Below are 13,645 nucleotides of genomic sequence, written 5' to 3'. Positions count from 1 at the left end.
TCTTTATGTGTTTAAGATGAAATAAAGGAAGATATCTAAGATTAATTTCATTTTTAGTGTAGCCTTTGTTTTACTCTGGGTGTGTAGAGAATGTATTTTAGCTGTGTTACCTAAATGAGTGGTTAAGAATGTGCTGAATGTTGTAATCTCACTTTAAATCCATCTGACACTCTGATAATGTAGAAAGCTTATGGTGTCTCAGAATGGTAAGAAGTGAGAAAATAAAATGGGCATTTTTAGGGGAATTTAGCCAAGGTGGCAATATACTGGGATGGAGTGAGTTGTCCATGTGTATCTCCCATCTTGCTTACTCTCTTCCCGAACTGTCAGCTGGTTAGAGCACAAAATGAGAATATAGTTCCCTGATACCACACTGACAGTTTAAGTAGTACCTTTCCCTGACCATATCTTTTATTGCCAAGTCCCTGAAAATTACTTGTGAGGGTGTGAAGTGCATCAAATCAGATCAGTGAACTGATTTAGATTAAAAAATAAAGCCTCCTTCTCCTCACCTTTATTCTTTTATCCCATTTCATTCCCTGGCCCGGGCTGACAGCTGTGCAGGCGGCTGTGTAGCACAGCACAGAGCAGAGGAGGGAGGCAGCAGTGACAAGGGGCACGATGTGGCTGCTGCTGGCCAGAATTAGTATTGAACACCTCTTCTTATTGAGCTGTGCCCTGTGTGCTGGCAGTCTAAGGTCAGGATTGCCAGCAGAAGAGGGAGGAAAATTTCTGGGTACTTTAATATCTGTGCAGGTGCAATTAGTAAGGAATTGGGACTGGTTGTACCAGGTACCTTGGGAAAGTGTTTGGAACCTGTCGTATGAAACTATTTTAAACTAACCCTCTCAGGAACTTAAAAACTTGTTTGAAGTAGATGCAGGAAGTAGCACTGAGTTAGGACTGAATTTTCCAATCTTGTGTTTCCCAACTCATTAGGAGTTATAAAGTACCCTCTCTTGTTACAAGAGCCCCTCCAGCACACACAAAGTAGATCTCCAGGGAGTTAAAACTTCCGCTGCTTTTCAAGTGACTCTCTTCCTGCAGCAGGGTGCAACCGTCTTTGATTTGATCAAGTTGGCCAAATCGTTTACAATTTTGCATCATTGCATATATATTTTGACAATACCTTGTGTTGCTGTATAATTTACTTCTAATAAATACATGTGGGTTTCTCAATTTAGGAGTCGTCTATAAACTTATTATTGACAACTTCAGAAGTACTAACAGTTATCTGATAGCTCTTGTATGATATTCTAAGACCAATGGAGATAGTGTGCTATGAATTGTTTTTTTGAATGTTACTTATTGTAAGTTATTATAAATTGCTGTTGGAAATTAGTACGAATATGGATTATTCTTTCCCTAGTAGTTCACTACTGCTACCATCTGTGGTCCAAATTATTTGTACAAAATGATTTATCTGTAACTTGGGCTACTTACATGTGTTTATAAATGCACATATATCCAATTTCATTATTATACTATCATCTCTGAGCGCAAAAGGCTTTTGGAATGCATATTTCAGATTAATTTTTAAACTGCGTAAGTCAAAAAATTTTGAAAGAAACTGTGTTGTATATGTTAGCCTGTATCTGTTGCACAGTATTCAATTAAACACTTAACTTGCCTACTCATTGATCCCATGTATTTATGCAGAGCTGAGCTCATTTTTAAATTTGATTTCCTCAGGGAGAATACAAATATTTTTAATTTTTTTTGTGAGCCATATGTTCAAGAGCCGCTACTAGTTTGCTGTTTCAACTTTCTTTGCCTTTTTCTGCCTTTACAACATTCCAGGCATTCAGCAGTACAGTCTAAATAGAGCACTGTAAACATGCCACTAAAAAAAAAGTTTCTTGTGCAATGTGATTTCATTATGAACTCAATATTTATTTACTTTTATCCTAATATCCCCTCAGTTGCTCAGTTCTTCTCTGAAAAGCCATCCCTCTTTCTGTTTATTGTGTGAGTCAGCTTTTATAAATTTATTGCTCCTCATTCCTTTTATCTTAGCTCCAGCACTGTGGGTTTGCTACAGGACTACTTTAGAGTGGTTTTTATTTGTATTTTTAATGTGTTTCTGACCACCAGACCATAGTAAATGTGTCTTAATTGAATTATGGCCACCTTTTTTTTTTTCTATATGAAATATTAAATGTCTCTCTCTTGTGGTCATCTACCCATTTTCATGACTCATCCCTGCTCTTCTGTTTGGTCTTGACAAGGAAGTAGAGCCTCCAGGGATGGGAGGAAGAGCAAGTGAGACCCCAGGAGCAAACGGGCATGAGAGGCCAGGAGCTAAAGTGCTGCAGTCAGACTGGATGAGTTTCCACCTGCTGGCAGTGGGGGAAGGCTGCAATGTCTGCTCCAGGGAAAACAGCAAAGAGGCAAAAGCAGCCTCATTTAATAAAACTGACAAAAGGTGTGACAAAACCCTTTGCAAGAAGAAAGGAGAAGAGACAGGATCTGGCTTTATCGTGAGTGTATTTGTTCTGAGAGCTATGTGTGTTAAATTTCAGTTTGGGAAATAACCAAGATTACTTAATTGCATCATTAAATTTTGCCATCTGCAGATTTTAATTGATTCTTGGTTATTAGAGTGAAATGTCCTGTGAATATTTTGAGTAGCAAATTGAAAACTTGAAGCGCAGTTGCAATTCCAGTGATGTGAATCCTTTGCAGGATTGAGTTTCAACATATTTGGATGCCATCTAAAAACTCTACTCCCTCCTTTACTACATAATTATGATTCTGTGACCAATGGATTTCCCATATCAGATTTTCAGGATTCTACTCTGAAACACTTGGGTAGAGCACATTTCCTTTCTGTTGAAGTGCTTTCCTGGCCTATAAACTTGACATACGGAATGAGCAGTCTTCATTCCTTATGAACACTGAAGATCTAGTTTTTATCTTGTAGGTTTTTTTTTTTTTTTTTAATCAGGTTCTAGCTGTGACAACATATTTTTATTCCAAACAATGTTCTACTCTGCCTTATCATTAGTCTTGGCATCTTACAGTAATATCTCTCTATCTTCTTCCACCTCATATTACTTGGTATTTTAAATCTTCTAAACGTTCTGTGTATGTTATTGTTCTCAAGATTCAGCTCAAACTTCCATGATATGCTGCTTATCTGTAAAGGTCAATACTGATTTGATATATCTTGGCAAGCATTTTTTTGCAGCATGAGGTAGGGGAAAAGGATATCAAAATTCTCTGTCTTTGCATTACAGAGTCCCTGTGGAGCAGCTGCATCAAATTTTTCACATTATTTATGACTGAAGCAAATGTAACTTTCTGATTGTTCTCATTTTTGTGATTTGTCCTCTACTCAATGTCACACCAGCTTCCCTCTAGAAGAAACGTTTTGGGATCATTAGTCGGATGGAAGATCACATACCTTTGTATAATTATTTGAGATGGTTAGATGGTATCTAGGTAATTCCATCGTACACTTTGAGCTAATTTAAATATAAAGTGCACTAAAAAATCACTACCTACTTCTGCACCAAAAAAATCACCACCTACATTTTAGCTGCTGCTATTGTGAAGTCCTGGGATCACTTTGTGTTAAATTTAACTTTGAAATTGCTAACTTCTTTTTACTCTTTCTACTGCAGAGTCTTTTGTCATTTGATTATGATTTTTTTTTCTTTCTACAATAAGGTTGTGTCAAGGTGGGGGTTTGTCTTTTTTGCAAGTAAGAGATGATAGGACGGGAGAAAATGGCCTCGAGTTGTACCAGGGGATGTTTAGATTGGTTATTAGGTAAGACTTCTTCACCAAAAGGGTTTTTAAGCATTGGAACAGGTTGTACAGGGAAGTGGTTGAGTCACCATCCCTGGAGGTGTTTAAAAGGGGTGTAGGTGTGGCACTTATGTACAGGGTTTAGTGATGAACTTGGCAGTGATGGGTTCAAATGGATGACCTGAAAGGTCTTTTCCAACCTAAATGATTCTCTGATTCTCTAAACAATTTTCTCTGTAGTGTAGGAGAATGGCAGACTTTGTGGCTGCAGGTCAGTGGCTGGCAGATTCTATGTCTGAATAATATTGAGGTAGCTGAGGAAGACACTCCTTTGTCTAGAACAAAGATTTAATTCCTAAGCTTAGTCTGAAGGAAAAAAAAAATGCAATCCATAAATAATTTGATGTCTATTCCTGTCAATATTGAAGGAGGAAACAAACCAAAACAGGGCAGTGTGCAAACCCTACAATCAAGCTTTTTTAATAATGCAGGGATAGAACCAAATAAGCAAATTAATAAGTATCCACAATAAAGAATTACTGCTGATGTAATTTTTTTCCCCCTTGAGTTGTTCCTCTGTTTCCTGGGATATATCTTTTGCTTCTTTACTCTTTTTTTCAGTGTCAGGTCAGTGTCCTAATCTTTTTCTTCATAGATTTGTAGTTATTTTGAGCATTCTTCTACTTCTATGAACTTGCAAAAGAATTACAATTTGTTCAACTCTGCCTTTTAAGAGGAACCATTATTACTGTCCTAAGTTGTGCTCTATTACCAAGTTTACTAGGCACTTACTAGCTCTGTACTAAGCACTTTGGAGGCTTAGGAAACACAGAAATAATAATTATATTAAAGCTGAAATTACATCTGGGGCCATGAACAGGAAATCCATGCCTAAGTACATTTTCTTCTTTGTTTAAAGAGAATGAGTTTTGGGGAATTGGTTCTTAACGTAATACTGTAGCATGAAAGTAAGTTATTTGGTGAAATATTTTCAGGTAATTGTTATGCCCACTTAAAACACACTGAAAACATGAGATAAGTGCTACCCTAAACAACTAGGGCTGTGGGATGAAACCCCTCTTTTCTTGAAGAAATCTGGACGCTTAGTGGAAACGTTCTAAAAAAAAGACAAAAGTGAGAGTGAGACTAACAGTGACACAGAAAATTATTTGTTTTAAATCATAGTCAAATAATTACATAATCGAAGTGAAAAATGGAAATTTCATTAAAATAATTAGAGGCATTCATTTAAATATTTGAGGTGATATTAAAAGATAATAAATTCAGACCAAATACGGAGAATGTGGTCCAGAGGCTGATCAGTGTTGTCACTGCTCAAATCAAAGAGCACTCTGTGCTCTGGCCTAGTGCATCACAACCCTGCTCCATTTGACTATTTCAAAGCATCCTTATTGATTTTTGTTTTTTTAATAGCCTCACATCCACCTGATGCTTTTCCTTTTCATATATCCAAACTGCCTGGCTGTAGGATTGGTTATACATGGGGTACCTGATTTTAGTTTCCCAAAGGAGGAGGTCACAAAGTAATTTCAGTGCATCAAGCTATATAGACTCCCAGCCCTCAGCAATCAAAATTTTAATGATCCTCCACTTCTTTGGGAACTTAACTGTGTTCAAAAATGGAGTTAGAGTACTGATGCCAATAGAAAACAATACAGGATGTCTAAACACAAAATGGTAGATATAAGAATGTACAGTTGCTAAATTTTAGTGTATGTTTCTCTATATAGCTGTATATTTTGTTAGTTTTTAGTTTTATTTGGCTTTCATCATTCAAATAATAACCACTGTTAACTACATTTGCAAAATAGAATTCTAAAGAGAGAAATCTTCTTTGTAAGCAATGAGAAAGGGAGTTCTGAATTTTTTCCATTTTATACCTAAAACGGGTATTCTAGAAGCTATAGTGTGTATGATATGTACTCAAACAGTTGTTTTTTTTTAATCTTGTCTTTATTAATAAATGATTATATACTGCTTTAGAACCCTTCTCAGCTACTCTGCTCCTGAAATTTCATGGGTGTATTTAATTTGCTGAGTTTGTGGTGTGCATGATGTAATGACTTGAAATGTCTCTCTTGTGTGCAAAGGTAATGCCAGATAATTGACTTTATGCTCCTGAACCTAATTTGCTTGAAGGAAAATTATTTATATTAATGCAATAAAGACTAATGGGCCTGTTAAAATTAGTTGCTTTCAAAACAGTGCATTTATTGCCATAAATACCCCTGCCTTCTCCAGAAGCAGAGGAAAGCTCAAGGTCTCAGTTTTCTCCACAGAAAGAGTTTTGGCTGCAAAATTGTTCACATTGCACACACAACACCCTAGACACGTTTTGTAGAACTATATAAAACCATTCTCATTATTTCAATTTATGATGTAACTGGGTACCAAAGCATTGGCTCAATGAGAGCACAATGAAGGTTATGAAAGGACAGTATAAATGAAAAATACCTGACCATTACACAAAGGATACTGACATTATTGTCCTCTATCCAGTTGTTTACTGTGCAACAGTATGGAAAGTCTATTATATTAGTTTTATAGTTACAGATGCTGTTTTGGGACATTCATCCCATGGTCTTGAACAAACATAGGGAAATAACCTGTTGCCTGCTATATACTATATTCTCAAGGCAACAGCCCTATTCCCATCTAGGAGAATGCATTTTCAGGCAATATTGATTTTTCTTTCATTCTTCTCTCCTGTCCTCTCTCCTTAAGAATCCAGTTTTAGAATTATCTTCGGTCCTTGAACTTGTTTGTCTCTACATGGATTTGTTTAGTGGCATTTTTTTGTTTTGTTATTGTTGTTTTTTAAACAATCTTGTATTCTTTGAAGTTATGTACTGGACTGTGATCACTAAAATACAATACTTTTGTGGGTCAGCCCCCTGCAGGACATGTAATTTTTGGCTTCTGCCATCAGACAGCTGGAGAGATGGATAAAAAGTGGTGATTTGTTTCAACTGTTTACTTAAAAGCTGTTAATCTGGCAGAAGCCTTCTGAATTAAAAGTTCTCTCCAACAGATCCTCGGTTTGATTTGTTGTCACTGATGTACCTTGGACAGCTCCCAGTTTAAATAAATAAATAAATAAATAAAAGCACCTCAAATGGCTGCTACCATGATATTGTCAATTAACAACGCTATTTGTGACTTTAAGACAAGGAGTAAGAAACCCGTTTTTTTAAAGCCCCTTTTCTGTGCTTTGATGAAAACTCACATGGATGGCTTCCCCATGCACAAAAAAGCAACAAGCTTAAAAACTCAAGAGGAACTTGCAACCTGCCCTCAGCTACCTTCTGTGCAAAGAGATCTTTGACCAAAGTATTGAAGCTCAGTCCCCTTGAAAATGTTTTGATACAACTCTGGCTTTTTCCAGGTAAACATAACAGTCTTTTCAACAGTACTGCTGTAAATGTGATTTGTGAGAAGACAAGTTTTGAGCAACCTGTTTGACAGATAGTGATTCATTTGAGGTTTTCTATTTATATATTTGAAACTTCTTCCTTTATCCCACCCTTTTTCAAATATTTCTCACTTTAAATTTGGAAGAAATCATGCCTACATATACCCAATGTGAAAAAAAATCTTTCTTTTTTTGTAAATTATATTCACATAAATTTCACTTTTCTATGAGAACAATCTGTGTAGATGAAGGCAAGTGTTTGTCAAAATAGGATGGACAAACTCTTTCCTCTAGGTCTCTGTTTTTTCAGCTTTTGTTGTTCTTTTTATGGTTGTTATAAATCCTGTCTTTATGATTTGAAGTTTTACCTTCCAAAGGGGCTTATGAAATGAATACATAAGAACTTAATAGGGGTAATTAGCACATTCTACTGATGGATTTAATAAAAAAAAAATTCCCATGTGGGGTTTCATTTAGCTGTAGATATTGCTTTTCTTATTTTTAGATGCTGGTTTCATTATCATGTGTTTGGAAAAAATGCTCTGACCCCTACATCAAAAAGCATAAGCAAAAAGAACTGTTGTAGGAACTTCATATGGGTATTCATAGGACAACCTATAATTTATGACTTATGTTTGATCGTAGCCTTTTTAATTAGAAACATATTGCATCTGCTTAACTTTGCTACTGTTTTGCTGCAAAAGATATTCTGTATCAATTAATCTGGTAATATCCCTGAGCAATCTGAAATTGTTGAAGAAGATGGAAATTGGCTGATAAATGTATTGGTCACTTCAAAGGCATGTTCAAATCTATCTTCCTGCTGTCCTAATGAATATGGAAGCCTGCCCAGTGTGTGATTGGATTTTAATGACTTCAAGGTCAGGGACTTTGTAAGGTGTGAATCTGCTTGCAAGGTCACTAGTGGCAAACAGTGCATGGATCTGAAAATAAACAAGGAGCTGTCAGGGATATTAACTTTTTGTAGAAAAACCCTTGGGATGAAAAGGTTAATAGGTGATTGCATTGTAACTTGTTTTGAAAGTCAAAACGAGCTGTAAAGCTATGTGTATTATCCTACATTACACCTTGCATAAGAAACAGCAGTAATTTAAAATATGGGCAGTGTCTGATTGTAATAGTACCCTAGCTTAAAAAAAGCTTACATTTGCCACTGTGTAAACTGGTCCACATAATCAACATATGCTCTGAATGCAGACCTTTTGGACAAACAGGTGAAATTAGCTGGTCTAAACTACCCATGGATATGGAAGTACATTTGCTTCCCGTAGCTATTGCCCATAGAAATTCAGGTTGCATGCACAGCAGTTATACTCTTTATTAATTGGCTATTCTGTAGAGATTCTTCAAGCTGCAGAAAAAATAATAGAGAATGAGTCTGAAAACACTAAGGAAGTTTATAAATTAGTTCTCATAGGGTACTTGACTTCTGATAGAACAGCACAGAAAATATTCCTGCATGAGGAAAATACAAAAAAAAAACCCCAAAAGCCCCAACCCCCCGCCAAAAAAAAAAAAAAAAAAAAAAAAAAAATCACAGCTGTGAACGGGGAGAAATTTAGAGGGCTGGTGACAGTTTTTTGGCAGGATAAAAATTTAACTTATGAAGAACAAAACCACAGAGCTATTGAAGAATTTACCCTGCTGGTTTAGGGCAGTGAGTAGTTTCAGGCATGGAGTTGTATATAAAGTATTTCCTGTCACTGGAAAATCTACAGGCTTAGTGACCAAAGAAACAGGAAAAAAATGCCAAAAGTATCACAACTATGGGGTAAAAAAACAGTTTTACTGAAGTCCAAAGGTTGTGTAATTTTGCTTTTTTTTTTCCCCCACATAAAGTGTATGTACATATATGTGCATACAGATTTTTGTTTGTCTTATACTCCTCATCTGTGGATTTTATGTCTGTGTGGAAGCTGCTAATAGTGTTTTGGCCTGTGCGATTCAAGTTTTCATGATAAAACTCCTCAGTATATGAGTAGAAAATAACTCAAATTTAGCTGCAAATTCAGTTGCCACAGAAGACTTGCATTAAAACAAGGACTTGGAGTTTTTGCTGTAAATCAAAAATGTGTTATATACTTCTCAGAATAATGCTTAGTCTTTGCTTTCTTTATGGTGTAACATAGGCAGCAGTCATATAAAAAATAACGCAGAAGAATTATACCAAGATGGAAGAATTCCTTGACTTTGAATTCATCCTACATACATCCATTGCAGTCTTTTATGGTGTGCCACTGTTTCACTGATTTCACTCTCCTGAATGCACAAGCTCAACTTTCTACTTCCATCTGGTTTTTGGAGTATAAGGGATGAGGAGAAAGGTGTTTTATTTTCATTTGCTCACTTATTGATTATCAAGAATCCCTTTTCCTTTCTGCATCCTACCTGGCTACAGGAAAGAGAAAGCATCAGCTGGGTTTTCTCTAAATATTGTTTTGGGCTGATAATGGTTTGAAAACAAAAATTAATTCAGTTTCAATTTTCTATCTTTAAGATAAATTGAAAATGTCAGCATTGACATTACAGGATTTTTGAAAAAGAGTAAACTTGAAAGTAATAACCTGCTGCAGTTTTATAAAGAAAACAGTGAAACCTGGTAATAGGATGAATATTTACCGTTGGGAGCTCCTTTGTTTAATGACTAATTCTAATGATTAGAGTAACTCTGTGTATTCTTAGTGTTGACAAGCATTCTTTGTACAATCTGTAATGGGTTCGTAGGAATACGAATAGAATCTATGTTTTTGCAGCCACTTGATGCAGAGCTGCTGAAGGCATGGCTGAGAAAAGCATTTCTTTAAGGCAAAACCTCCATATACTAATCTCTATTAGTTGTGATTCTATAAAGTCATTTTCTAAACCGTGTGTCACATGTTAATATCATTGTATATATGATATAGCATCTCGTTCTTTCTATGTTGTTGCTGGTTTAAATTTTAGTGTATGAGATTCAAAATCCCGGCAAGTTTATCAGCCTCTTCCATACTGGCAGTTTCTGCTTTTGACCTCTGCATTGCCTCTTACACACATTGACAGTAAGTTTGGTGTCCAAGTCCCCTTCTGTTCTTCTATTCTTCTTGTACTCTCACTAAATTTTCTCATATTCTCGCTGTGTTTCACTTCAGCTTTAATTTTCACTGATTTTAACAACTAAACAGCAAAAACTGTCTCTTTTCACTGGTTGTCTATGCGCTTTCTGATAAAGTGATATTTCTGAAATTCCAGCTGTTTAGTCACCTTTGGTAAAGCAAAATCTTGAGACTGGAAAAAAGAAAAAATCTCTCTGCTATACTTTTGGATAATTTTCTGTTTCAGATTTTCTGATATTGAATTATGCAGTCATTCTTATTTAAATTCTATGTTTTAGGGACACACATCAGAGCTCCATGAGTAGTTTAATTGAAGTGCTGAGTTATATTTTGGAATTCTATATCACCAGATCTGTGGCATGTAAAATGGCAATCCTAGAAACTAATGACTTTTCTCATTAAAAATATCTGCTAATTTTCTGCAAATTGCACTAATTGCTCATTCAACAGTAAAAATGCACAGAGCTTGGTATAAGAGGATGATCTCATCTTCAGTGGAATTCTGCTCTCTGTACAAACTCCAGTCACACAGAGCTGGAAGCAGTGCCAATGAATCAAAGAAATCACTAGCCTCTTTTTTTCTATTTTTAGTGTCCTCCCCATTGCTAGTAGAGCCTTTGCTTTAAAAACACACTTGTGTATTTTTCTGAAAATATGATGAATAATTACTTTTTAAAGCATAGCCAAAAAGGAGAATAATCTATGGGCATTTGATCCAGAGCCTGTTGGAATGGGTAATTAGCAAGCCACCATGAGACAGTTCTGCTTGCATGAGTATTAAACATTTATGCCACTGACAAGTGATTGAGCTCTCTTCACCCCAGCGTTGAGAATAAGAGGGCACCAGGTCCCTCCATCAAGAGGAGGCCCATAAATGTTACTGTATCCCTGAGGAAACAGAGCAGGAAGGAAAAATGGAGAGAGCTTGGTTTTTAGAAAGGACTCCTGCTTCTTTCCTAATTTTCCTTTGATAGCTGAACCTCCTTAAAAGCAATGATTGGTGAAGATGAGGCAAAGACAGGGTTGGGAGAAGAAGGGAGTTTATTGGGGGAAATTAAATTAGAATGCAGATGCAAGGAGAATTGACACATTAGGCACTGTGGAAAGCAGAGTGCACTGCTGCTAAGCTGTATGACAGGAGGGGCTGTGAAACCTAAAATCAGCTGTGAGAAGAATAGAGGAATGGGATTCAGTCCTGACTAAGTATGTGACTGAAACATTGAGAGCTTTCCCAAAAATCCTTTAATCTCTCTGCAGCTGTCAAGCCCTTCTCACCTCACACTTCTGAGGTGGCCTTACCTGGTGCTATACTGCATGGTCTCAGCTGATTCCTGCAACGTGGAAGAAAAAGGAAATCTATTTTTCATTATGTCTGTAATGAGAGAGTTGCAGTTAGCAGTCACTGCTTTTATGGTTGTCTCAAAATCAAAAGAATCAAAGGGCTGCTTTGCATATGCAAGTGGTAAAACAGCAATATTGGGATATTAATGAAGGTGGCTACATCAAAAAGTCTTTTCATTATTGTGTGCTTGACCTGCTTGTTGAAGTTTATAAACTCTGGAGGAAAAATACTGTGTTATCTATTTGTATGAATCACTGTGTTGTAAACTTTCAAACTTTTTTTTTTTTTTTTTTTGGTGTTTGGGTATATTTGGAACACAAACTCAAAACATAAATCAGAGGGCATCCAATCCTGCAAGCAGAGCACCTTGGATGAAAAGACAAGCCTTTTCTGGTAGTGCTTCTGAGGGGTAGAGGACCTTTCCCTGCACCACTGGTCATTTGGTGACTGAATTAGCACAGCCATATGGGAGGTCTGGGCTTCACTTGCAGCCAATGCAACAATCATCTACTTGGCTTGTGAAATTCCCAGTGGCAGGTGGATGTTACATGAGATTTTTATGGAACATTGCTTTTCTATTTCATAACCAGAAAAGGCTTTTATTTTCCTTTACTTCCTCACCATCCCCACAAGGTTTTCTCCAGAAATGAATCACAGTCTCAGGGCGGATGAGTGTGTTCTGTCTGTCTTCTAAAAGGTTTAGCAGCCAAGGTCTGTATGATTTTGTCTTTGATTAGGAAAAAAAAAAAAAAAAAAAAAAAAAAAAAAAAAACAAGAGGTTTCAGAGCTTTAAGGAGGCGTAAGAGCAAGCTTTCTCTCTGAATTGACTGCCCCATCAATACATCTGGAGACATGTTTAGCTTTTCTTCCATTTGCCAGTGAACAAAGAAGTTTTAATTTCTGAACGATGAAGAGTGTTAATATATTCTTTTAAATCTAGTGCCACTGATGGCACTTAATGCCTAAGCTCAAAGTACAAAGATTAATGAGAACAACTCACTAACTCACTCTATCAAACATGCTTCACTATTACATAAAAGTGTTCAGAAGCCTAATGTCAAGGGTCAAAAATATGGGAATTCTGGTCTGGGTCCATCCACATAATTTTAGATGTTTATATGTGAGTTTTGATATTTTGGCTCCTTTTTTTTTTTTTTTTTTTTTTTTTTTTTTTGCCAATGGAAAAGAATTTGGTGCTTTTCAGGAATTATGGAATTATGCTGATCTGGACTCTTTATCTTTGGGTGAGAAGTCTGACCTCTAGATGCCTGTTTTCTTTCTCTGTAGTCCTCTTTAGCTCAGATGTATTTAAGTGGAAAGAAACCCATCCTGAATCCTAAATGTTAGGAATGCTGGCAGCTTAGGATTTTGTTCAAATATGGGAGCATCACCGATATGTAAAATATATATCTTGTCATCAAGATAACACCCCAAATTAGATTTCCTAAATGTTATATTTATATATGACTCAGTTTCCCATCTGTGAAATATTCACAGAGAGCTTCCTCACTTCAAAGACATGCTGTAGATTTTTAGAAAATAGTAAGAGAAGCCTTTTAAGGTGATAAAATATTCTATATCTAGATATAAAATGCTGTTGAGATCAGACTTCAACAGAATGAGGTTTATAAGGAATTAGGCCACATCATACTTGACAGAGAAATTATAAAAAAAAAGAAAAAAAAGAGGAATTAAAGAAACAGAAGAAAATAAACTGAATAAATATATCATTCACTGAATATCGCTCATTTTCTGAATTATTATGATAAAAATAGAGGTCAGAATATGACATTACATTGCCAAACTATATTATGGTCAAGAGGTTAGAAATCAGATGACACGAGCAATTTATGTGTGGAGGTTTTGTCATGTTTTAGTCCTTGGATTTGTTGCCTTAATGTTATTTTTAGTGATGCATTTAGTTCATAGTTTGATCAAATAATTGGCAAATACTTCTGAACACAATTTCAAAATTTAATTACTCATTAGATTTTTCCATAAGTA

This window comes from Sylvia atricapilla, chromosome 2 (assembly GCF_009819655.1).
Source record: "Sylvia atricapilla isolate bSylAtr1 chromosome 2, bSylAtr1.pri, whole genome shotgun sequence".
NCBI classification, from domain to species: Eukaryota; Metazoa; Chordata; class Aves; order Passeriformes; family Sylviidae; genus Sylvia; species Sylvia atricapilla.
The sequence above is the reverse complement of the archived record's forward strand: the minus strand, read 5'-3'. Positions refer to the sequence as shown.